The sequence below is a fragment of the Phalacrocorax aristotelis genome, chromosome 10 (assembly GCF_949628215.1).
Source record: "Phalacrocorax aristotelis chromosome 10, bGulAri2.1, whole genome shotgun sequence".
NCBI classification, from domain to species: domain Eukaryota; kingdom Metazoa; phylum Chordata; class Aves; order Suliformes; family Phalacrocoracidae; genus Phalacrocorax; species Phalacrocorax aristotelis.
The window spans coordinates 18,462,590-18,489,092 of NC_134285.1; the positions used below are offsets into that span (position 1 = coordinate 18,462,590).

A 26,503-nucleotide genomic window follows, 5' to 3' on the forward strand; every position below is an offset into this window, starting at 1 on the left:
TCATTCATCTGTTGTTATCTGCATGTGTTGTGTTTTGAGAATTACCTTTCCTAAGGAAATGGGCAGACAGTGATTAACATTTATCTAGAAATTTTGTTTACTAAAAAATTATAGTATGTTTTAGTAGTGGAACAGTGAGGTAGGAAGGAACATGCAAGGATAATAAAGTAAATTATTTTTTAATGAGAATACTAATTCAACAAAACAGAGGTTTTGCGGGTACAATGGCATGCCTCTCTGGAAGATGATTTATTCTTGAAAACCAGCATGAGCCTCTGCATGTGGCAATGTCTCGCAGCAAGCAGCTTCAGAATTCTCTGGTAAGCTCTGGAGGCCCATGGTAATTTCAAAATTAGTTTGCCTTGATGCCACGAAGCAAGTCATATTGACTACCAGTTCACATGATCAGCAGGGACAGGCAGTGAGGTAGCGAGTAGAAGGTAAGAAAGAAGTAAGTATAACTTACTGTAACTTTTAAATTTGGATTCATAACTCTTTAAAGTTATGATACAGAGTGGTCTATACTAACATGTATTTTAAAATACACATCACCAGAAAAGCCGCTGTATCTTTTCTGCTGAAAATTACTCCTCAAAGTACTAAAGCACACTTGTTCATGAGACGAATGAGGGCTAAGTTTCCAAAAAAATTGAAAAATAAGTTTCTGACTTCAATTCCACCGCACAGTGAATACAGTTAATATTGAAGTCACAGTCCAGTGTTCTTCTTTGTATTTTTATAGTTTTGATTATCAGTAGAACAGCGAATGTCTCTATGATTGTTGTAGTTTAAATATTTTGTTTTACCTGCCACTGGACCACAGAGCTGCCAGTGTCCCAGATGATAGTGCTGCTAAAATGCAATGGTCATGGTAAACGTGAGTTTTAGGGGAAAAAACCCACAGCTTCCCAGTGCAGAGAAATGCTCACTGTGTCTTATTTGTAGGAATCTGTTGTATAGATGTCTGTGCCTTAGCAATGCAGAGTTGAGCAGCATTTTGGAGACTACATCAAAGCCGTTTTTCTGTTCTCGCTTTTATTTCTCTTCAGGAAAAATAATTATTCTCTGCATAATGCAGTTGATAATATTGTCCAATGATTTAATTGTCACACAACATTGAAACATGCAGTTTTGCATAGTAAATGCTTTACACTGTACAGTGCATTTCTTGAGGAGTGCAACATGTGTTATCTGTACTCTTGTTTAGAGCCAAGTAAGTAGCCTTGATGTCTGATGTCCAATGAATAAACTCTGAGGGTTTAATTCCACTGTGGACAGTCATGGGAGATATAACTTTCACTGTTTTGATAAGCTTTTAATGGAATGTGAAAAGCTGAAGTTCCGGCCTGTGTGGTGCCCTGCTCGGAGACAGTGGCATGGCACTGAGACCCTGGTGTTAGAGAGGCAGAATACAGAAATATTTCTGGCTTCTGAAAAATGTCAGCTTTATGTACCTTTTTTCTTTGCTGTGTTATTTAATGAAGTTGCATGAAGACTTGCAAGAACCAAGTCAGTGGTAGGTTAGCTAAAAGCTTTTAGTTACTTTAGGACTTCTCTCAATTTCTGAAGCATTGTGAGAGTAGTGCTGCCACTTGCTGCCAGTTGCTGCAGTGATTCATAGCGGCTTAAGTTTCTTGCTGAGAATTAATAATGACAGCTCTGTTCAGAAGTTTGTGAAATTGAAGAGATCTGGCAAAGTACAAAAAGAAGCAAGAAGGCTGTGCAGTGTGTAGGCTTAAACCTAAGAAATTTGTTAGCTGATGCAGGGTTAAACTATTACAGCATAAGGTATGTCGTATATTCGCGTGTTTTTTGAAAACATGAAAGAGGTGAAAATAAATGCCTTGATTTGTTTCACTGGAGGGATGATGGAGCAATGTATGCTGACTCTGTTATCATATGGAAGAAAAACTTGAAAAGGAGGAAAAATGTGAATCCTTCAGATGATTATTTTCCTCTGATAGTCTCTTTTTATTACCACAGAGTTCTAAACTGTACTTACCTTCTTTTTCTAATCTGGGGACAATAAAGTGAATTCAGTTTAACAGTCTTGTTGCTCAGCTATAAATGTGAGTGCTGCAGTTTGGAAACACTGAATGCATCCTCTTTCTTCCCCCACCCCTCTCTTCAATAAAAAGAAGTCAAGAGTAACTTTTTGCAAAAAACCAGTTTTAATTGCCAAATCTAAGATTGGGTTGTAAACGTGAATTAGTTCTGTTGCTGTGTAGCACTGTTTTTTATTACCTTTTCACATCTTTGTAAGAAAGTAATAAAGTCTCGGCACTCTTTACTTTGTATTCTACGATAATTTCTTCCTTTGGCATTTTGTTTTGTAGACTTTTACCCACAACTACCTATCACTACTTAACTTTTGTCTGGGTTAGATATACTCCTTGCATTCGAAAACATAAAAGAATGTATTCTTGACTTTTTCCATGAGGGATTTTGCCAGCGTGTACTTGTTTTAGTGTGGGGAGGTGGGTGGAGATCGTTACCAGTGATACTAGTGAAAGACTTGAGGGCTAACGTAAAGGAGCAGGAGGGATGTAATCTTGAAGTAACACCTTTTCCCTGCTTCTTTCCCTCTATAGTTAATTAAAAAATTCTAATATGATCTTGCAGCTATGATACACACTCGATGATATAACAGTACTTTTTTCCAGTGACAAGGAAAAAGTAATGTTTATTTGACTAAAGAAATGTAAAGAAAGAAGTGGGCGGCAAACAAATGCTTTTTAGCAATATGATGTCAAATACAAAAGATTTTCTACATCTGTTCTTAGTACAATTTCTTGGAAAAGTTAGAGCAATAGTCTATGTTAAATGTGGAAGAAAGCTTACGGGAATAGTCTTTTGACCTTATGGTAAAAAGGTGATGGTGATAAGCATATACTAAAGAAATTGCGTGACTCTTTCCCCTATATTTGAAAATAAAAAGAATATGTCTCTCACTGTAGTTGCAGTGAAATTCATTGAATCTTCAAGAAAACAGTCTTGTGGAAACTAGACTTGTATTCTAATGCATTTTCTCTTGACATGGAAAGAATAAAGTGGATCCCTTTGTTACTTTGTTTTCTGAAGAGCTGTATACACTTGTAGGAAGAATTACTCAAAAGTAGTTGTTAGCGTAGGGATACTTGTGTATTTATTTTTCATGGGGGAAAAGTTTAACACACTTTACTGTGAAGAACAGTTGAAACTGTAGAATATCATCAGAAAGAATGCACACTATAAAAGTAAGCTTTATTATTATGAATAGGCAAATCTAGTGACTTTTGCTTGCATTTAAAGTTTATAACAAATTGAGGTAGTTGAGGTTATTCTAAATCCTGTATGTTCAGGGTGAGATTCCTCTTAACCTTGCCACATTTAGTGGCAAGTAACGGGAAAGGGGATTTAGGGGAGATTTTTTAGAGTGATAGCGTAATTTAACCATGTAGTTGAATAAATGTAAACATGTGGTTTAGACTGCTAAAAGAAACATGTTATTTCAGTCTTCGAAAACTCTCACGAGTAGGTTTAAGCATTAATGTTGCTGTATTTATTACAGGTACCATAATTGAGTAATGAAAAGATTGGTAATGTGCGTAAATTCATCGTATGAGACTGTTCTTCTTGAACGCTTGTCATCCATAGTAAAGGTGAATTTTTATGGAGGGTTTTTGAACCCATTATCAACATAATTGTACCCAAAACATGTTCTATCATTTTCTGTAATGTTGAAAGGCTGTGTTTTGGTGAGAGGAAAGTAAGTGCAAGGAAGTTAGATATCAGGAGGGAAACTTGTTACAGTTAATGGGTAGGAAAGACCCTTTGAAATGCTTCCGCATAGGAAGGTAGGTAAGATATGCCTGTATGTTGTAAGATACACCTAATGAATACCATGAGAACTTTAGGGCTCAAAATCTGGAAATGAATGATGAAGTCATAATTTCTCACTCCTGCCAGTTTGTCTGGAGTTTCTAATCCTTCCTTTCGCCCAGATCCATCAAGGGCATATTAAAATGCCAATTATTCTGTCAGTAACAGAGGAAGTGTGCAAGTATGCCATATGAAAGTCTAGTAAGTAATAACTTGAGGCAGGTGATGCTTAACTTCAGTTCTTATTGTTTATCTGGAACTGTGTGTATTACTAAACACCTGTCTCTACCATTCATGCCATTTACTTAAAAAAAGATACCATGCTAATTTCCATGTAACGGCAGGCATCCATTTATGCCAACTGTTTATAAAGTGGGTCTCATGAAAAAGAATTTTGTAACTTCCCAGAGTTTGGTTTTAATAATGAAACCCTGTAGTGATACACTTAGCTCTGCCTCCTCCCATAATTGACTATTTATAGATTCTTTTCATAGACCATTTGAAGTAGTCACTTATTTTGCCTGTCAAAAAGATGCTTGTCTATCTGGACGTACGGAAGAGTAAGTTAACTGCCTCTGTGAATTGTCAGACCCTTTCGAACCCTCTGATCAGTGTGAACAGCACTTGTTTAGAAGGTGAATGTTTGTTTGAGAAATCTGCATGAGCTTACTATTTCAATCTTTGGTATTTATTTCATTTGCATCCAAATATTGTGTGAAAACATGAATATAATGACTTCTCATTATGTCATCGTCCATATTCTCAAGATACACTGGCTGAAACAAATGTTGAATGTTGTACAGGTGACTGTAGATAGAGTGCATGCATCTATCCCTGCTGCCTCTTTTGCCCCAAATTCTTTTGCAAACTGATGTTATAATCATTTGCATGTGACTGAAATGTTGCTAAGCTTTCTCAGACCTTTTGTAATGCTTAAATCATTATTAAACTCATACTGGCTTCTAAACTTGGATTTCCCATTCTTCTCTTAATGCAATTCCACCTGGACTTCTCACTGTTGGTTTGGGAACTTAATTTTTGCATATCTAATATACATTAGCAGTGAAGTAACTTAATTTAAGAAATGCAAGTGACCGTTTCGTGGTATCATTAAAAAGAAAAACCCTCCACACCTTCCTCTTGCTACCCTTGCTTTAGCACTGATTTTTCTGGCTCACCTTTTAATTTTTGAGTTCATGCTGTATATAAGCCAGGTTTAGATGCAGCTGGAGAACTTTTTTAATTGAGCCTCGTTGGATACATCTTTCATCTTCATATAAGCCAGGGCATAACTCCAAAATAGCCTGTTCTGCTTGAAAGTCAACATTGTAGATAGAAAACGGGCAGTTAAACTACAGTATTTCCTTGAAAAGCCCCTGCTGATGACAAGAGTTGGTTATTAAGTGCTCCTGCATGTTTTGACTCACTCACACATGAGTAGCTATTTCAAGGCCTACTACTCCCTTTTCCTTTTTGTACTTGGAGTAAAGACAGGCAAAACATCAGATTGTGATGACTGGGATTTAGGATGTTTTGTATAGCACCCTTAAAGGCATCTTAGTTGGAAGCTGGGAAAAGGGATTAAATCTACTAATGAATTTTTATAATAAGTGAAAACAGATTAAAGTAGCCCATTCTGCTCTGTTCTGTATGACTCAGTGGAACAACCTCTCAGCCACAGAAACAGTATTTTGATTTAGTCCAAGTGTATCAGTGTTAGAAGGGGAATCAAATCCAGGGATCTGTTCTTCAGAGCCTTATGGATCTTCAGGTCCTATTGGAGTTGTTCGGTCCCCAGCTCTTCTGAAAACTGTTACATTTTAGAAGGGAGAAGAGAGAAAGACATTGTGTTTAATGCTTAGAATACAGGCAAAAACTTTGCTGTTTGTTCTCTGCTGCCTGTTACTTGATTGGAAAATAAACTGCTTCCTAAGATTGTGGATTTTTGCACTATGAGTTATTGAATGCAGTACAGCTATGGGCTAAAAAGTTGTGTTGGTAAAGGTTATCTTATTTAATGGTACTATGTCAAGAACAAGGCTGACTAGGGTGTAGTCATTAGGTCATGTTTTCCAACATATGGGTTACATGTTACACTCTGAGTGCATTGTGGAACCACTCAGTTCAACTCCTCACGCTTATTTTTGAAAAGGACTGAGATGAATGTGGTATATTACATTGCTTCCATAGTGCCAGTTTGGAATTGGTTTCTGTTAATTGTACTGGCCTTTACAGGTGGACTGGGGGGTCCTTTGTCTTGGACACTGGACAAATAAAGAGGAGATACGCCTTTCTGGAAGTGATTTAGAGAGAAGATAACATCCTAAGGAAGCATGAGAGGGCCAAATGCATGTACAATATTTGTAAAATTTTATTTTAGGTTTTGACTTAACTATTTGAATAAGTGTTATCTGCCCTTATTGCTCTAGTCACTACGAGTTGTTGTTGGTTGTTTTTTTTTTTTTTCTTCTTTTATTGTGGAGACTGTGATAGGCTTGGGCCATGAAGGGCTTAAAGAGAGAACAAACCTTAAGGATTAAAGGGTAAGAATGCCCTTGATGGGGTTTCACTAAATCTCTGTGCTTTCTTTTCTATAGTGACACTGTTGCAGGGAGAGAATGCAGTCTTCATCCTCAGGATACATTGGTGCTCGCTGAAATTATAACCTGGTATACCTTTTCTGTCCATAGAAATAGTTAAAGGTATTTTCTTCAAATGTGGGTCAAGTCGATGTGAATCCAACTATTTGTGGGTATTATATGTGGTCAGGCTTTTTCAGTGTTGTACTATTTTCTGGGTTAACTTTTAAAATACTTGTTCTGACTTCTAGAAACTCCAAAAATTGTATAATCTCTTTAGAGCAACTTTTTCCCCTCCTGTTGCATTGCAATAACTAGTTAGCAGAGACATCTGATGGGGAGCTTCACTGTTAGGGAAGATAGGTGGTAGAGGCCAGATAGCACGTAGCTTTTCTTGTTGTGTTTCCTGTTTTAATTAGGTCTGTTATTTTCTGAGCTTTTCTTATTTTGTCCTTCATGCTAGGTCTGTCAAAACTGGTACTGATGTGCAAGGTGTCTTTCTCAACTTCCCCCCCTTATTGTAATGTAACATGTAGATGTATGCAGTGGTGAGTACAGAATTCTGACAGAAATCATGCTGGGATGAATTTTGAATTACTGTGGGGATCAGTAGAGAGGTGGAGAAGAGAGTACTTTCCTGGAGGCAATTCAGACAAGGGAACCTAGTTTTGTGTTGCCTTTGTGAGGGTCCCCACCCCTCAGTCCACTGACTGTAGAAAACTTGTAGGAAGATTAGGCTTCAGTTAACTTCTGTGAGTTCATTACCTGTTTTCCCTGCAACATTTACCTGATGTAGTCTATGGAAAAGAATTCTTGTTCTATTCTGTCTTTTTTTTAATAGTGAGAAATTCTAAGAGTCTTACTAGAGTAGGCTTTTGAAAGCTAGCAGGGAGAAAGCCCTCGAAATATGATGAGCATTTCTTCTTTGTCCTGTGAACACCCTTCAAGGTTAGGTGAGGTGAGTTAGAAACAGTAGTTGTGATTCTTTGTTTTGTTTTGTTTTCCTTAAGATTTCCTCAGTAAAATATTGGCACTGTGTCATAGTAAATGGACACTAGCGTGTAGAAGAGTTGGACCCAGCTGCCTTACGTAGCAAGGAGAAATAAGCCAGCTTTTCTCTTTATCCAATAAGTAAAAACCTCAGTGATGGTGTTTAGACTGTTTATCGAAGGCAGACCTTGTTTACCTTATTTTTCCTTTAAAAATAAACAGAGAAAAATTACATAGGAATTTTATTGTGATGTGAATTTTTGAGACATATGCTTTAGAACTGCTTAATGTCCTGCAGAACAGCAAGTGACTGTCCTTTTATTTTAGACTTCCGAGAATTTGAGTACTTGGCAGTATTTAAGCCTGTGGAGTCTTGCTCCGTATCCATGTACTCTCTTTATAAATTGCTTCATTTTCATTCTGGTATGGCAGCTTTTCAGAGCAGCGCTTTGTCGTTTAGAGCTGCGGCCAGCCCTGAGCAGTGTGGAAGTGCCTGATTGTCAGCAGCTCTCTAGAGTCAAAAGCTCCACACGTGCCTTTGGCCTGGTAACAAATGTTTCAGCGATCAACTTGGACAAAACTACGTTCTCGAGTTCTCCAACTCATTGTAAATTTTGTCATGTACCTCAAGAAACAGAAATATCCCATTCTCTGAGTAAATCATTTTGGGGGAAGCAGTTTTATGGCACCCCAGAACACTAAGCTCCTAACATTTGTCCGCTTTATTGGGTGGCCTAAAGGTACTGTGTTCTGTTTGGTACTTGGAAACAGAAGATTTTCAATTTCTAAGTCTTTTCAAATGAGAATGGCTTCCTGGTTGTCCAAGATTCAGTTCTACCTGCCATGTAAGAACTACTTTCTCAACATCTTGTCTTCTGTAATATGCAGGACTCCTGCATTTAAAGCATTGTTTGATAGGTGTTTCTTCCATAGAGTGAGACTTTTCAGAAAGGAGTTATTGGGATGCATTAGTGAGTCAAAATTGTCCACTTCAAATGGATGAAAAGCAGCAAAATCTTGCTCTGTCTAAATGTTAGAATTTCTTCTCCTGACAGACCAGGGCTGGTGCTTTAATATCTTAAGAAGGAAATGGCCCTCTCTAGGGAAACTGGGTATCATATGAGTGTCAAATAAATCTATGATTGTTTAGAGAACTGAATATTACTCCCTTCTTTTGAACTTCTACTTGATTGTTTGGTTACCTATAAAGGTAGAGTCATTTGGGGCAAAAATTCGTTGTTGGTCTGCTTTTTACATAGCTTTAGGAACTTCAGGAGTTACTGTGTAAAGGATTTTGGTGGACAGTAGAATGCTTATGTGGAGAAGATGAATTTTAATCAGATACTAAGCTTCTTTTTCAAAACCAAATGAGACAAATTTATATTTACAGATACAGAAATTATTCAAAAGATTTTTGTCTTTAAATGTAACTTAGCGTATGCTAATTTCCTTTAAATATTCACTTAGCCATCACTATCACAAAATAGATTTGGAGTTTGTAACAGTTTTTTTTCATGGAGAACTGGTGAGAGATTTCATAATTTATCCCAAATTACTTTTAAATGCATTCAAGTAGTTGCACAGCTTTTGTCTGATGGAGTTTCAACAGTCAAGAATGAAACTTCTGCAAAGGTCTTAATTTTTGAGCAAAATACAGTTCAGGTGAGAAATGCAAATACTACAAATTTAATTTCGATCTGTTAATGGAAAGATCTCTCTGAGAGGATTTTTAGGTATGATGTGAAGTTGTGTTTTTAAGAGCTATTACGAATTAGTAGATCACTTTGAATACTTGAATATTCTCAACACCGTGGAGTTTAGAGCTATGTGCATCTCCTGTTAACAGGAGGTCAGGCCCTCAGTGAGTGTAAATTCAGATTTTGAAATCCAAGGAATCCTATAGCTAGTGTCCATCTTAATTTTTAGCCCTGTCTCTATTATTCTTCTTAGTTTAGTAATCTGAAGACTTTTAAAATCCCGCTTACATGGAGAGCTAAAAAGAGAAAACTCTTCAAGAACCCATAGAAATTGACACTTAGAATGCAGATGTCTCTGGGCACTGCAAGAAGTCAAGCAGATGCAGCAGCTGCAGTAAAGCAAAATGGTCTGTTGGGCAAGCTAGCCTGCAGGCTGGACAGATCCACAAGTGGTATATTTTTTCTGAGATCACCAAAAATTGCTAGACGTAACATCAGTCATAAAACTAAAGCACTTAAGAGAGGAAATAAACAGCCAAATGTTTTAGGATCGGCTATGCTGATGGTCCTGAGTTTGTTACTGATGCTCTACAGTGCATTTTTCCTGGATAAACCAGGTAAAAATACAGCTGATAGTTTTTGGGGGGAGGTGTGTGTGTTTTTGTAGTGAATGCCAGATGCATTGCTTTTAGCTCTTGTGTTGGGAAGGTGCATTATGGTGATATAAAAATGTGTTACGTTCTATATCCGTAAACCTTAACTTTTCTGACAAGAACACAGGCAATAATCAAAGCGTTAAGTAGGATGGCCCTGCAGCAGCAGGGGTCTGGCGCTATGTGGGACACTAATATGGTGTACCTCCTTATTTTTATGGGCTAGCATCACCTTGGACTGCAATATGGCAGTGCAAGGTTTAACCCCATGTAAAATATGGTGGGTTTTGTAATTGAATAGTAAGAGACAGTTGTTGTTCTCATATTCAGAGAGAGAGCTTAGAACTTGAAATATTGCATTGCTTTTATTCAATTTTTTAGTTTTGAATATAAATGCTGCTTTTACACTAAATTACTTCAGAATAAGGGTTAGTAATTAGGCTTGTACATCCTCTGTGATAATCAGGCATGATCTCAAAGCACTGGCACTAGTTTACAGCGCATATTAAGTAATCTGTGTAGCACTATTAGAGGGTAAAGGGTAAGTAAACAGGTTTTGCCCTTACCTCTCTCTTTATCCTGCTTATTTCTTTCTGCTGTATTAAGTGATGTAAACGCTTTTTGTCCCGTCATTTCGTAATGGGTTTTACATCATTTGGATTTTGTTATGTGGAATTAAACTTGATGTACTTATCAGAATAATCTTTGTGGGTTCCAAATTATTCAAAAGTTGCCTGAATGAAAATCACTGATCATTTGAAGCCTTGCAGGTGATAAAATCTCCTTCTCCTTCACCTTCATAGTTCACTTATTTACACCTTTGAATGGTGGCTGTTCTGCTAGCTTTTTAAAGTATATATAATTTCTTTATTCAGGAATGGTTAAACAGTATGTGAATTACGGCAATTAGCAGATAGTTAGCTTCCCTTCTGACCTCTCCTGAGTTAGTAAGAGACCTGCTTAACTGACACACATACAGTAATTTTAAGCATTACCTTTAAAAAATATTTTACTGGGTCAGATGTCTCCAAAATTTCATTACATCCTTTATTTGCCTTTAAAATATTAATGATCTGCTCGTGCAATATGCTGATTAAGACTAGAAAATGCTGAGACAAAAAGTTCATTTTACCACTTGTGGTACCCAGGGTTTCTCTGTGTTTAGTTACATGTCTCAAACCATATTAAATATTCTAAGACCTCCTGAGTTGAAGTCTGTTCCTTGAAAAGACAAGGTTTGACTAATTAATTGAATAATCTCCCCTCGTACAGAAATTTGAGAGAAATGGGTTGTGGACTTAAATTTGACCCCAGTCTGAGGCAAGCAGGGGGGTTGGATGGTATTTTCTTGTTTTTATTTTTTTTTAATTACAATTGTTCCTACAACCCACATAGTAGAGTGTCTGTGCTTTCTTGGACTGGCTGGGATAGCCAGTGAATCCATGAAAACAGAGCCCTTGCCCCATCCCTCCCCACATAATATTTTGAAAATCAGTTTTATAAATTTCCATAAAGTTAAATTTTCCTCTAAGAGTGTCTCATACCAATGTCAAATTCTAAGGCCATGTGGAAATACCGGGTGCTGTAATAATCTTGGCCTCACTTGACAAAACCCTCCGCTAAGACCTGGGATCATTTACTGCTACATCAGGCTGAAAGATGAATGCAATTAACTTGGACTGGAATGGGGACAGGACGTGTCTCTGAACCAGAAGTTAGAGGAAGGCAGGGCTGCGGAAGCGCTGGGGGAAAGCCCTGTAGCAGCTGGTTCTGAGGAGAAAGCTTGCACCAAGGTTGATGTTGCATCATTGGGGTGTTTTTTCTTATCAGCAGGTTTGGATACAGGGTATGTGTGCTTCTGCTTGAAGACTTGGTAGAAGCTTGGCTCGTTCTCAGATGGTCTTATGCCTGCCTTGCTGGGGGAGGGGAAAGAGTGCCTTCCCATATTGACATAAGGTGTTTATTGATACCAAGAGAAAAGTTTGCCTCTGGTGCATGGATTCAGATTACAATAGCAGTTACATCCAAAAGCACTTTAAACTCTTCAGAACAGTTGCGGTCCCGTTTGCCCATCTAATCGTGATTTGTACAGTGTTTCCTGGTGTCCGTTACTGCTTTCATACCAGCTTTTAAGGGAAGCTGTCTAACTGTGCCACGTGTTTACCTACACCCTATCCCTACTCGGACTATTCCTATTCCCTGGAGATAAGGTGCTTTTTGCAGCCCACTTGTCATTTCTGGAGGTCAGCAGAGAGGAGAAACTGCAGAGAGAGGAGTGGGATGCATTGCCTGAAAGGATGGTGCACCTTGTGCATATCCTGCTTGCGTTGACGTACACTGCAGCAGTTTGCAGCTGTGTAATGTCCCCAAAGCAGGCCTGTGCCTTCCATGTGCTGGGAAAGCTGCAAAGAGAGTAGACATCAAATGTAGTGTCATAAGAAATAAAAATTGCCTATTATAAGACTTCAGGTTATTTAATGTTTGTATTTAAACTGCTTTGGTAAGGGGTCAAGTTAAGTTCTATAGGAAACAAGGTAATAAGAAAGTGTCTTTAAAAGTAATTTCCCCCCGCCCCCATGCATTGTTACCTTGCCTGTCTTAAAAGTACACGTTGTTCTGAAATCTTTTATTTTGTAGGGCTGAGTACGATTCAGTACATCATTTAATCAGTTTTTGTGTGGCATATAATTTATAGAAAGAGTTCATCTCTATATTGCCCACTATAAAAGATAAACATTTCTTTATGAAGCTTTTGTACTGTTATTTTTGCAACAGGCCTTTGGTAACTCAGACTAGAGAAGCAACTGCTTTTTAAATAAATGTTCATGTTGTACTAAAAATGCCCCCCAAAGCTGCTTTTTAAAAACTGCTGTTTTCTTTGTCTTTTCCTAATGGTCTTTGAAAGACCGTAAGCAGGTTGCTGAAGAAATACCTATTTAAGAACTTTGTGGTTCGGCTGGTAACACTTTGTAGAGTCATTATCTGGAGTTACTGAAGCACTGCCAGAGTGAGGAAAGTCAGGTTGCAATTCTTTACTCTGCCTTCCTCTGGAACTCGCGGTTCTAGTGCTGTGCTTCCAAGGCATTAAATTCACTATGTTTCAGAGGCAAAACTGAGGTAGGATCCCTTATCTTGTGGTTTTGTAGGTTGTGATTGTATGGCCGCTTTGATGAAGCTTCAGGTTAGATTGCTGCTTTGGAAGTAGTGACCTGCCTTCCTGGCTGGTCTACCTGCCTACTTTTGCCCCTCTCTTGTGCCAGAATTAGTGTTGCTGCGCAGTAACTGGAGTCAAAATGTTGTCTGGCTGAAGACTAAGTGTGAGATGTGCTAGTTTTTGAGCATGATCCAGTTTGCTCGCTTGGCTCGCATGCAGTTGAATGAATGCTGCTTTTGGCATAAGGGAAGTGGCAGAAAGGAAGGGCTGAAACAAAGGAAGGGTGAAACAGCTTTCATTTGACAGCTGCCTCAATTTATCCTGGACTAAACAGCTGTGTAATCTCAGTTTTGAGCCTAAACTGTAGTTTGGTAGTCTCCCTTTTCAGGGATGTGGTTATGGTAAATGTACCTGCAACTCCTGAATGGCAGAAAGCAAGGCAGGCTGTGTCTATCTTCCTTTTCCCACTGGGATAGCTAATCTACACAGTAGCCCTTTGCATGAAGCAGGCATAACACACGTGACAGTAGACCTGACTGACGGGGTTTTAAGTATAGAGGATGGAGACTGCTGGAGTTGCACATGGAAAATTTCTGTTAAGGCTTTGCATTTTGTTTGTCACCATTGATACCATTTTCAGCATAACCTAACACAAGAAGCACGAAGATGAAGCACAAAAAGAAATCTAAAATGGTTCTTGAGTGTTCTTTGAAGAACAAATATACAAACTCAGGTTTGTATAACTCGAGTTATGCATAGGAAGAACAGCTGAGAAGGTTTTTTGGAAGCTGTTTGACAGCAGAGAGCAATCTGAATTCTAAGGCATTATGATTTTTGTTTAGCAAATTCTAAACTGAATTGGTCAGAGAAAGAACTTTTGAATTCTGCCTGAGGAAAAACTGTTGCAAGTACTCAGTGTTTCAATATAGATCATGTACACTGGGGCCAAGCAGAAAGCAACGAGTCATCTTTGAAATCTCATAAAGGCAAAGCCTTTGTTTATGTGTTAATCTCTGGCTTTGAATAAAACTATTCATGGGCAACAGTCAGTCAGACCCAAATGATAGCCCACTGTGGGTATCATCACTCCTGTTGCCTAATTATGAAAAAGGGTGAAACCCCTAAATCCTACGGAAAATGATGTGAATTTTCTACAGCTGCTTTTGTTTTCAGTGGTCTTACACAGGGAGAATTTGTCCTGCACTTGGAGCTTGGTTAAAGTATTGGGTTGGGGTTTTTTATGCATGAATTTGATTAGAAACAAGGTTTTCCTTCTAAGTTCTGCAGAGTTGATTCAACATAAATAGAAAACAGTGGAGTTGTTTGGGGTCTGTCTTTGTTTCGGGTTTTTTTGGGTGTATTGGTTTGGTGGGTTTTTTTGCAATTAGACTTTAAATATATGTAAGAGGTTTTCTGTTTTTTCCAAGCAGGGCAGCCTCTGCTTTTTCTGCCCCCTGCAAATCCCCATTATAATTGCTTTATATGGTAGTAGGGTGATGGGTAAGGATATCTGAAAGACAGCTGTGAAACTTTAACATGCTGTTCAATAATTTTTCACTGGTGTGCTAATGCAGTCAGGTTCTTTCTGCATAAACCAGCAGCCAGGTCAGCCAGAAAGGAATTGTAAATGACAATGACTAAAACAATGGAGCTTAAAAACAAAAAAAACCACCTCCCTCCCCCTCCACCAAGCTACTCCAACCAATACAATGAAAAAAGAAACCCCAAGAAAAGTGTCTTCTCCTATCGTCAGCCGAAATCCTCACAGTCTAAAGAGTGAGAAACTCTGAGACATTTGCTGACAGTAGACAGAGGTGGTAGGCTCCTTTACGTGGAGGAAATAGGAAACATCCTTTGACCTAGCTTACGTTTGTTACATCCTCCCCCCACAAAGTGCACTGTTAATAGAGCACGTAGTTCAACTCCAGAGACACAGACAAACTCATACAGGATGCTTCTCGGAAGTGAGTTATGCCTCGATGATAAGAAATAAGATTGTTATGACATAGGAAAGTGAAAAAGATGGGGAAGTTCAGGCATGGGGAACACTCAAGAGCATGTAATGGAAGTTTTATTTTTGTATTGTGCATTCAGGGCTGATACCATAATTGGTGTTTTGATGGGGTATGGTAAATGGAAAATTTTAGGTACAGAGGGATCTCCAGAGCTTGTTTAGTCTGACCTTCTGCACATATGCACTTCTCAAATAAAGAATACCAGTTCCCCAAAAGAGATTGATGGCCTGGACTTGCATTATTTGAATAAAAGTATAACAATTTTTTTCCCATTTGTATTACTTAACATCTCTGTCTGAAATCAGTGCATGTGCCATCAGTCTTAATATGTTCGCTCATATATTTGACAGTTTATTTTCCTGGGTTGGAAAACTCCCTTCATTGCAGCATTTTAGGAAGATATTTTGAAAACACTGTTATTCTGAAACTCTTCCAGGGCATTAACACTGCTGCAGCTCTGCTGGCACTAATACCAAGAGGAGTGGTGCTATATGCAAACAGATTTTGTTACTGTGTTGCCTCCTAACTCTTAATGTGAAAGTAAGCAACCAGTGCTTCTCTCTTGTCCGTCCAACAGCTATCAACTGCAGTAGATCTGAGCAGGCACTACGACAAGCAGATAAATATTTTCATTTGTCCATCTCCAGTCTCAGTGTTTGAGATGAGATCTTTCTTAGTCAAGTCTACAGCTGCTGCTAAACTTGTGGGGTTGGTTTGTGGTTTTGTTTGTTTTTTTTTTTTTTAATTAGTGTCTTTCTGTGAGGAATTGAGGAGTACATAACTTACTGCATTTTTCCCTTGAGTGTCAACTCTGTTTCCTCTGTCTACATGTAAAAGATAGCTCTGTCTTTTATACAGTTAATTAACCCCCTTGCTGTGGGCCTAGATATGTGCTCTTGCTTTTCACTGATGTTTGTGAATTGGCCGAGGAACATAAACTGCCATGCAGGCGTATGCAGAGAGAGAGAAATCCTTCAAAAACCATAAAGAAAGATGATGGAGGTAGCATGTGGCTTCATCATCTGTCTTGCTGAATGCTAGCTGAAGCTTGCAAAAATTGGGGATTTGAGTTGTAACGGCTAACTACAGACACAGCTCACCATTGTATGGTAACAACCAGTCAGTTTGTAAGGTGTTACTTTAGGAGCAAATCGTGATAATCAATAGCCTAGAAATGTTCCTCAGCATCTAAAGCATTTGAAAACTCTAGAGTAACTACATAACCTCCTACAAGTAGCTGTTAAAGGACTGACTTCTGCTTTCAAAAACCAGATGCATGCAATGCTAAAACAAGACAAGATCAAGTCTGGTAAATCAGTAAAACTTCATAATAGCAACGTTGCCTGTGAAGTTTAATGAAAGAGAAATAAAATAGTTCTGTTAGTGTATATTTTTATTGCAGAATTAACCTGGCTCTTTCTCATGATTTTTCACACTCCTATTACTATACAAACTTCTGTACAAATGCACACAGCAGACTTTCACTGAATTTGACGTGATTTGAAGCCCACCTTTGCTGCTGCAGCGAGGAGTCTGCATTAAGCACAGACAGTATCTTTTTACATTTATCCTTTTAATCAGCCACTTCTGAATAGCATTGCAGTCATTGCATTGTGATAGTTTTTTTTAATAGCTTTTTGTAGTTTATTTCCATTGTGTATCTGGAAGAGTAGACAAGTTCTAAAACTGGGAAAGACACACCACGTAATGCACACAACTCAAAAGAAACGTGTGCTAGATCCTGAAATCCTATCAGCAAATTGTAGGTAGTTTGTTGCCTGTGAGACGATAGTAAGTGGTATATGGCAATACAGTGTCCCTGCTCACACATCAGCTTGAATCTGGATGCCAGTCATTCTAGCAAGCTGCAGTGATAACATGCAAGGTGCTTATCTCCCCTTCAGGGATGGGGTGGTGTAGAAATTAAAGCCTTCCTGTGTCCAGCTTGAGATGTGAGTTTTAGCCTTGCTTCAAACTCCCATTAAAAACTTTGCCTTTTGGTCTCTGCTGTGTTGATAGTGGGATTACCTGATCATTCCTGCTGGGCGTCTATGCCCGCTGATTTTATCAGTTCCTTCATGTTAGGGACTAACACAAACCATTAGGGACTGTTCTGCTGTAACACGGCTTGTGACCTAGGTGTGGGTCAGCCCTTGAACTTAAAAAGTTTGTTCTGAGTCTTATGACAGCTCTTGCATATACATCTTACGTGACATGATTTAATTCTTGAGTAGGTTGCTCATTGCAGATGTGGATTTTGCTTAACTGTGAGCTGGCAGGTGCCAGTATAGTTAAGGATGCACACTAAATAACATAAGATCTTCCTGTAACTTATGTGCTGCTTTATCCCATCTGCAAATGCTTCCAGGTTTTGAGGAGCCAGGAGGTATTCTGCCAGATGCTGCAAAAGAGGTCATATCAGTGCACTTATGGCTGTGTGGAAAGCGCACATGGGTGCTCTGTAATGTGGACAACCTTCAGAGCAGCGATACTTGCATTTGAAAGTTTTATTTCTAGTGCTGTTGAAATAATAAAAATACAACAAGAAATAGTGGGCTTTCTGTTTAACTAGAGTCTCCAAACGGCCGGCTTAAAATTTAACTATGCTTATGATACACTGATCCCTGTTGTTCAACGTAAAGCATCCCAGCTGCCTACAGGATGATTTTCAGTTGCTTGGGAGGAAGAAACTGAGAGGGTATTTGTGAAAGCAAGGAGGGGAGGGGGGGACTGCAGTTTTGGTCGTCTTCATGGTGAAGTTTGCCCAAAAGATGAGGAAAAGCTGTTTACTGATGGTATTTTCCCCTTACCTTTCATCATTTTCTTTCTTCACAGAATACTTTTGCAGCAAGTTCTGTTCAGTGAGCAGGTTAAAATATCATGGCTTGGAAGTTAGGAGCTGCTCCGAATTCCAATTCCTACTTTCCTGCCATTCACTGGATGGACTTACAAAAGCCTGTTGCTTCTCTGTGCTAGATCCCTGATCAATAAACATGGCTCAGAGTACATTATCAAGTAACTAAGTAACTGAAGATACACTAATTTCTGTTACAAACTACCTAGATTATGTAAAGAACTACATTACTGTTAAGTATAAGCGATCTGATACTATGCACATGGGCATGGATGTGGAAGCACCCTGCTGTCCATATAGACTGTAGCAATGTACAAACATCACCCCAGTATGTCTTCTGATTTTTCAAAAGATTTCTTTTTTAGGATTGTCTTAAATCCTTCCTCTATGCAGAAAAACTTTGAGATATATGCTAGTCTTCCAAGGGAAAGCATGCACAAGGCAATAAAAGCTTTTTCATTAGGCAGTAGTTTGTGCAAGCGTTGTGGAGTGGCATTGCTTAAATAGTATGTTTGAGGAAGGGAAGAAAGAGATCTTCTGCAGGACCCCTCCTCCTCTTACCACAAAAGCAGTTAAAAACAACTCTTAGCTAATTATAAATTTAAACATTGTAGGGTGCAACATTTTAACAATACATACTTTACAAACAAATATGCCTTAGTATTAAACTGGGGGTTTTTAAGCTTGATTGAAGCTCCTTTGCAGCAGGGTGATCGGTTCCAAGAAGGCCGATCAAAGACTAGCAAACAGTTTTATTTTCTTTTGAATTTAAAGAAGGCATAATCTAGATAGAATGTCTTAATGTAAGGTTTTTCTGTGCAGATTTGGGTAGGATGTAATGTTTCTCGGCTTGTTTTCTTCAAGCATGCTGTGTTAAGAGTTGTCAAAATCAATCTGTCCTTGAGCAACTGATCTCAGGTTTGAACTGGATTTCAGTAAGTGTCATCACGATAAGGTTATGTTGGCCTGAACCATGGTGCCCAATGAGAACGCTTTGTTAATGTATGGCAAAGATAGAAACAGGTTTAAAGCTGTTAACCATAAACCCAAGCATGCCCAGTTCCCTTGATTTACTGCAAATTCAGTTATTAAATGGTCTGATATAAATCATTAAATCTACATTTTAAGGTTCTAAAAGATATTCTTTTTTCATCGTTTTCCTCAGATGTAGCCACCTGCCTACAATTTATAGTTCTGAGGGCTAGGAAAATTATTAGAGGATTGTCCTTCAGGATGCCAAAGTGAAATGCTCACATCAGTAATCCTGTTTGGAATGTTTGCCTCTGGCATCATCGCTTTTAGGTATAAATATTCATATTTCACCTGGAACAAAAAGTTGCAGATTTTTGAAAGTGGGTCATTTTCTTTAAAAGTTAATCTTTTGGCAGTTTTCATTGTGTGTATGTAATGCTACACATCAAAACTGGGGAATTATGTGGCAGTGTTTGTCTGTAGATATATTCAGCTGAAATTTAGATACCTTAACAGCCCCCCACACGGGAGAAGGCAACTCATTCACAGCCATGTGAAGAAGGCTGCAAATGGGGAAAAAGCAATGTATTGTGGTATGGACATGGTTTGCCTTGTTCTGCTGTTTTCTTACTTTAACTAATTCATTCAGAAGTAATTATGCTGGAAGTCACACAAATGAAGATTTTATTCCCCAGTGCATGAAATGAAAGCACAAAAATTGTCCCAACATGTAGAGTTGTAGAATGTAGAATTTCTACTTTACAGAATTTGCTTCTGTAGAATAACTTATAAAAGACTCTCCAGATTAATTTGTTAATGTTTGTGTGGTGCTTTGAAGTATTAAATTGCCTCATAAGCAGTAGGGACAAAATGGTGCTATAACCTCCTTTGATTGCTCATACATAAAGACAGGTAATTTCTGTTATAATACCATTGGGTTGGTATAATGCCATAGTGTCTGGATACCATCTAGATGTGTGTAGGTGGGAGAACCATCTGCGTAGACAAGCCTACAAATACAAACACCTATTTAGGACAAGGTCTTAGCATTCAGTAATTTCACATGTGAATCTGAAACACACTTTCATTCTTCATTTTGCTATGAAATTAAGTGTGGAAGGGAAGAAAACAGAGTCAGGTCTACTCCTGGTAATCTTCACTCTGACATACATACTTATTCTTTTTCAGAAAAGTTTGAGCTTCTTCAGAAAAAATTCCAGATTTTTATATCCTCCAGTGGTTCTTTATTTTTGGTTTGTCTGTTTCTCTTTAATGATGGTTTGCCTTTGCTTTGAGAGAAACTCTCAGAAGACAGTGGAAATTTAGTAGTCACTTTTAGTTATTTGCTAGTGAGAGGGTGCACTCATCATTTTGTGGCAGAAGGACAAAAAAAGAGGAGTGGCAGCTCTACAAGTAGCGCTCTGCCTTAAGGTAGCCAGCGTTTCTCTGTTGCCAGTTACTGCCCTGTCAGTAGGGGGAAGGAATGTATTGTGTCCTTAGACTGTATCAGTTCAGTCCTGTATCATAGCTCAAAGTCATGCTAATAAGTTGTTATTTACAGCAAGATGTCAGATTGTGAACAAGTGTGGTTGAGGAACGGTTATGTCCTGTTCTATTGACCGATTTATTTTTCCTGAACTAAATTTGGAAAAATAATAGGTCCATGTGTGCGGTGCATAGAACAACTAACTTTGCACATCAATTTACACCATTCAGGAAATTTCAGCACACTCTGGACCGCTCACGAGCATCAGAATAAAAATGGCACAGAAAATTATACTCAAGGGTTTTTTTGATTAAAAGTCTGACCTGTTTACCTGTTGGTGTATATGATGGGAGGGCTAAGTACACTATACATGTGCCACAGTATCAGCGGGGTGGGGGAGTTAGTTGCCACAAGCACCGCTGCATTATGCTCTCTCTGCTGCCCTTGTGTCATTGGTAACTATTGAATATTCCCTTCCGATCAATTGTAAGGATGTCTTTTTGTATTGCTATGGCAGAAAGTAAGCTGAGGTAATTTTGCAAAAGGACAGCGTAATATTTTTTTGTTAAAAATGGTTGTCTTAATTTCAGTTCAGGTGGAGAAATTTTTTTTGGGGAAAAAAAAGGTCTTGACAGATATTTTCCTGCTTCTTAAAGCAGGCTGAGTAAAATGACAGAAGGTTTTAAAAAAGATAAAAATTATTGAACAGTATCTTTCAAAGTTTGTTTGAATTTGACTTGATATGAAGCAGAAACGTAATTTTTATCGACTAAATTCTGCATGGATGGATTCAGCAGTATTTAACAATAAAAGTTTACAAAATTTTTATTTAACTTTTGTAACTTACAAATGGTCAGATCAGCTAAATGGACCAGGATGTTTGCAATACGTTCCATAAGTAATGTATCAAAGAGGTAATTTGTGGGTATTGCTAATTATTGAGTACAATGTGTAAGATAGTCCAGCCCCTCCCCAGGCTCAGTCCTCATCAGCTAAAATTAATTATTTTTCTGTTCCCTTGAACTGGTACAGAATCAAGAATCCCACAGAAAAGTCTTTTATTTTCTAAATACTAATATGTAATGTCACTAAGAAATAAAATAATTGAACTCTAAGTCTCCCTTCATGTTTTAAACAGTAAATTTATCTGCGTTGTCAGAGGGAATAAAATTATATATCTCGAAATGGGAACAGGTCAGAGGAGAATCCAGAAGCATGCTCCAGCCATGGACAGCATGTGCAAAGCAGCCCTCAGCAGCATTCCTAGCAGTCATCGGGAACAGTATTAATAGCTTACTCTTAAAGATACTGAATAGTGGGAAGGTGACAGTGTTCATTACACTTAAATTGCCGCACCAGCCATGGAACTTTGTGAATATTTTAAAATTATTATTGTTAATGTCCTGATTTAAGATACATATGTAAAGCATGATTTAACTGTGTGGTGTATTTCTTTCATTAATGTAAAACTGCAGGCTCTTAGTGGAAGTGGGTATGTTCTTAAGCTATTTTATTAGTCCTGCTCTCAATTTTCACCTATTCAGAAAAACTCTCGACCACATTTGGAAAGATATCAGTTAGGAAACTGAGCCAATTCTTGAAGGGCACTTTGGGGTGAATACCCACTGAATTGGTGAGAAATTGTCTTAGAATGGTGGGAATGAGAAACAAATGAGTAGCTCAGGGATTTAGTCCATATGTAAAAGAGAAAGTAAAAGAAAAATCCTTAAAAAAACACCATTAACAACACCCCTAAGAGTTGTGAAACCAGGCAATTTATGAAATAATGCTATTTGCTATATTTTTGGCCAACTTTTGTATTACATCCTAATTGTATAAAGATAATTTATGTTTCCGATCAGCTTTACTGGTTCTAACATATGTGTTGCAAACACAGGAATTGCTGTCCAAACAAAACTGCTTTTAATAGTAGGGTGTTTTTTTTAAATTGTGGAACAAGTTGTTAATCTTGCTTTTTGTAGGTCTTAGTTCTGTCTCAAATATATTTTATTTGTAGTCAGCCTGGGTTTGTCCATTTAATATTTGAGAGGAGCCATTGCATAAATCTCCAAAATTCAGACTTGCTGACTTTTGCGAAGGTGCAGGCTTGGCAGTGCCTACTCACCTTCTGCAAATGGAAAGTGGACTTTGTGGTCATTTGGGCCATTGTGGAAAATTTGTTTTTATTTAACTTTCAAATTATTTTTTTAAAAATTGTAGCAGGTGTAATAGAGTGTAAAACTATAGCCAATCTCTAGAGTTCTTTGGAATATAATACAGAGTAGACGTGTCACAAAAATGTTCAGATTCTAGCCTTTTACTGAACTGATACAAATGCAGTTTTGTTTGTTTCTAAACAGTGGTAAAATGGGCTAATTAAAACTAAGTAATCCTTTACATTAGGATGTGAATAGTGAAAATTGGCTGAAGTTTGGTACTGAGCTGGTGGAAAGCAAAAAACATATTTACCTCCCGTCATAACCTCTTGAATCTCCCCCAGTTATTTCCTGAGATCTTACTAATATGAATGTGTTCAGAAATTATGTTTTATTCTGCTTCTCCATGATATGTCCAGATCCATTTTCCAGTATTAGGCAGTCATTCGTACGCTGTTTCTCAGATATTATGTCTTCAGCTGAAAAATGGCCAAAACCGATCTCCTTTTGTAAAATCCAGATACCAATGAAGCTGGTGTACATTTTGCTATTTATTTCACTGGGGCCAAAGTTTCATCTCTTGTCCTTCCTCTGTCCCAGATTCATAGTTTTCTGTCTTTTTCTGCTACCAACAATACACTCTTCAATTTCTATATTATTCAGGTATGCAATTCTTATATATATTTTTTAGTAGGTTCATTCCATTGGTTGTAGTTATCTAGGTCAGCTATAAATCTGGTGCTTGCTTTCTTAGCATCTTAAGGCATGCTTTTTTTTTTGTATGCCTGTGGGCAAGCCTCATTTCATGCCATGTCTTAACCACTGCACTATCTTCAGCTCTGTTCTAGACATGTCTGTTATGACGGAATACAGACTGATTTGCTTCCTAGCATGTAGCTGTTAAAATAATCTTTCCTGCTTGCTGATTTAATTGTCACTCTTATTTTTGTATTCCCCCTACTGTTCACCACCCATATTTGCATCAGATTTGAGCTCCTTTCAATGCGTTCAAAGTTCTATATAATTCTGCCCTTCCTTACTTATGTTCCCTTGTTGAGTTTCCTGTCTCTCCCCCACCCGCTCCACTTCTTTAATGTTCCCACACATCCATCTGTCACTTCCTGAGCAGTTGCTTCCATGTTACCATCTACGTATCCTATGACCTTCCAGGACTCCTCTGTAGAAGTGCTTAGTTTGGCCGCATTAAAGTCCCATGTCCCATTTAAGACCACATTTCTCTGCTGCTTTTATGGAGCAGAGTTGGGTCTTATTTAAAAAAAAAAAAAATTTCTTTCCTGTTTCTTATTCCTCCTTCAGTATCTTCAGTTGCTGTATCTATAAACTGTATGCTACTCATATTACCAGCTCCCTTTAACTGCCTAGACAGATAGTCTTCTGCAAAGATGTCTAGAATAATTTAAGATGTTACCAGCAGCAGTTGCATGTTCTGCACCTCGGCTAATCAAATACTGCAAATGTTTTACAAGCAGATAGTGACAAAACTTGGGCCAAAGTTGCCTGAAGTTTTCATCGGCAGAGGAGAACAATACACATGTTGGAGTGGGGAAAAGTAATTTCTCAAATAAAAAAAAAAAAAAAAAAAAAGATTATAGACAGACTTACAAACTGATACCTGCTGGAGCCCAAGCTGGCGGGAAAGTAACTAGTATGTTGTTTGTGTATCAGTGCTCTACAAAGGGTTTAAATAGGTATAACTTCAGAACTTGGATTATGCTTGCAAAGATTGCTAATGAATTTCTGTGTGATGTGTAGTATAAGCAAGCACCCAGGCAGGAACAAGAATCTGTACAATGCTAATATTGACAACACTTGAAAGGCAAGGAAGCAGCTTTGCATTTTATTTTTTTACATGTCTGTGTGACCTATATTGACAACAGCAGTCATGGTAAAATTTAGGCATCTACTGAAAATTTTAACTCTGCATGACCTGGCTAACTGTATTAAGAGTATGGGTAGTTGGGTCTTGGGTTTTTTGGTTTTTTCTTTTTTTGTTGGTTCAACACTGTTTGGTTCTAGGTGTAGGATCCTGTCCGAAAAAAATCTGAAGCAATCAGATCTGTCTTGTGGTGCTCTAAAAGAAGGAAGACAGAAGATTAACCCTGGTCAATGTCAGTGTTCTATAGCTCAATGTCTATTGCTGAGAGCACCTGCTTCCAGCTTTCTTGAACTTTAAGCACCAGTAGGGGCATTGCATGTGTTGATTTCAATATTTTAGAGGAAGTGTGCAGTAGGAAAGGTACTCCTTAATTGATCCCACAGAAAATTCTCAAATACAAGCTGTGTAATAGCATATATGTGTATTGAAATGAAATTATGTCCCTTTGCTGGAAATAGCCACTAAACCAACTGGACTTGAAAATTTGGCCAAGGAGCGTGTAGAAGGATTGGGAATGCGTTCCCAGTTACTTGGAGCATTGCAACCATGAACAGCCTTTCAAGAACATTTTCACTTGTATGCTTTGTCTTAAAAACACCGCAAATACTTGTGAGGATATAGTCTGATATAGTGGTATCTAAACATACAGTTTTGCCAACAGGATGAAATAAAACTAATACTTATCTGACAAAGTAATTTTTTATAGTCAAGAGAAAATACTTTAAGGAGAGAAGGTAAAAGTGTTCAAGTGGGAACAGTGTCAAGACTTAATGTGTTGCAAATAGAAAACCAGCTATCACTTCTTAAAGTTTTTGTAATAAGAATTGTACTATGAGAGTCATCCTTCATATAATCACTCCAGAATATTAATTATGATAAAGTATTTTATGGTGTTTTTGTGTACAACACAGAAATAAGTTGGTTTTAATTATAATTTTGACTTTGTTTGTACATAGTGTAAAAATGGGCTGGCAGACTAATGAGCGTGCTTTTCATTGTGTTGGTATTTGAGCAAGTACCTCAACGATTTGGGTAAGTTGTGTTGCGTGACAGAGGCACAGACTGGACTGTGTGTTGTGGTTACTGATGCAGGCTTCAGTGTTCAGGTGCATATATTATTCTCCAGTGTCTAGTAGAACAGGCAGTTTAGTTCTTTTTCTAAAGACAGCTGAATTATAATACTAAACATTTAATTTATAATAGACAATGCAAGTGTGCAGGCCAGCTAGTCTGTACGCATGTATAAATCAGGTAAACAGTAACAGGTTAGTATAGAATTACATTCATTGTGAATAATTTTAAGAACAAATGTATTTGTGCTTGTGCCTGTCACACTTATTACAGAGCATAGAGAAAATATGCAGAAATCACTATATCATGTTAGAAATCTAATAGAAATGGAGGGAGAAAGCAGAATGATGAGAGAGAGCTGCTGGTGCCGCTGCTGCCCGGGTTGGCAGCAGATTTATAATCGGGCAGGATGGTAGCTAGATTACTGTGCTTGGCCGTATCATATCAGATACCAGCGATGATTGTTTGTATATATATGCTAAGCATTTTATTTTTTAAAGCAGTGAATGTTTTCACATTCTAAAGAAAGTAAATAAATGGACCAAACCAAATTTTCAGTATTTTAAATAGTTTTGAATGGTGTAGTACTTTTGTATCAGGAAACACTATTTAACTGTTTGTTACTTTTTTTTTTTTTGCACGAATCAAGCATGTTATGGTAGTAAGGCTTGCTTAAATGTCCTGAATGCCACCTGAAATGATAGTGTTGGGTGAGACTGAGAGTCGCACAAATCTTGGCTGTGTACAAACGTAAGTCTTTAACAGTTACCAGCCTGTTTCACGTTTTGCTTTTTTCCTTCCATTTTTGATTGCTATTTTAAACACATGCAGTGGTATTACCTTAAAATTACCTTAAAATTATTAGGGCAATTCCATTCATGAGTCATGTGGGGTGATTATAAAGGCAGGCATTCATTTCACTGGGAGGTGATTTCTGGCTACTTGTCTGCAGAACACGCAAGGGCATAGAGCCCTAGTGACTAGTTTCACTACTCACGTGTGGGAGTTTTACCAGTTGATTTGATTTCACTAAAGGTCTGTTACCTCCAACCTCTTACCTTTCCCAGTACGCCCCAGCTCCTCTACTCTGTAACTTCGTCAAGCTTCGGAAATCTTTA

The 26,503-nt window shown here is 38.0% G+C and overlaps 1 protein-coding gene across 17 annotated transcripts in view; it reads left to right on the forward strand.

Annotated features, from left to right (window-relative positions):
* PHF21A (PHD finger protein 21A) overlaps positions 1–26,503 on the forward strand; it is a 134,515-nt gene that overhangs the window by 44,184 nt on the left and 63,828 nt on the right. The gene's annotated exons all lie outside the window — the stretch shown is intronic.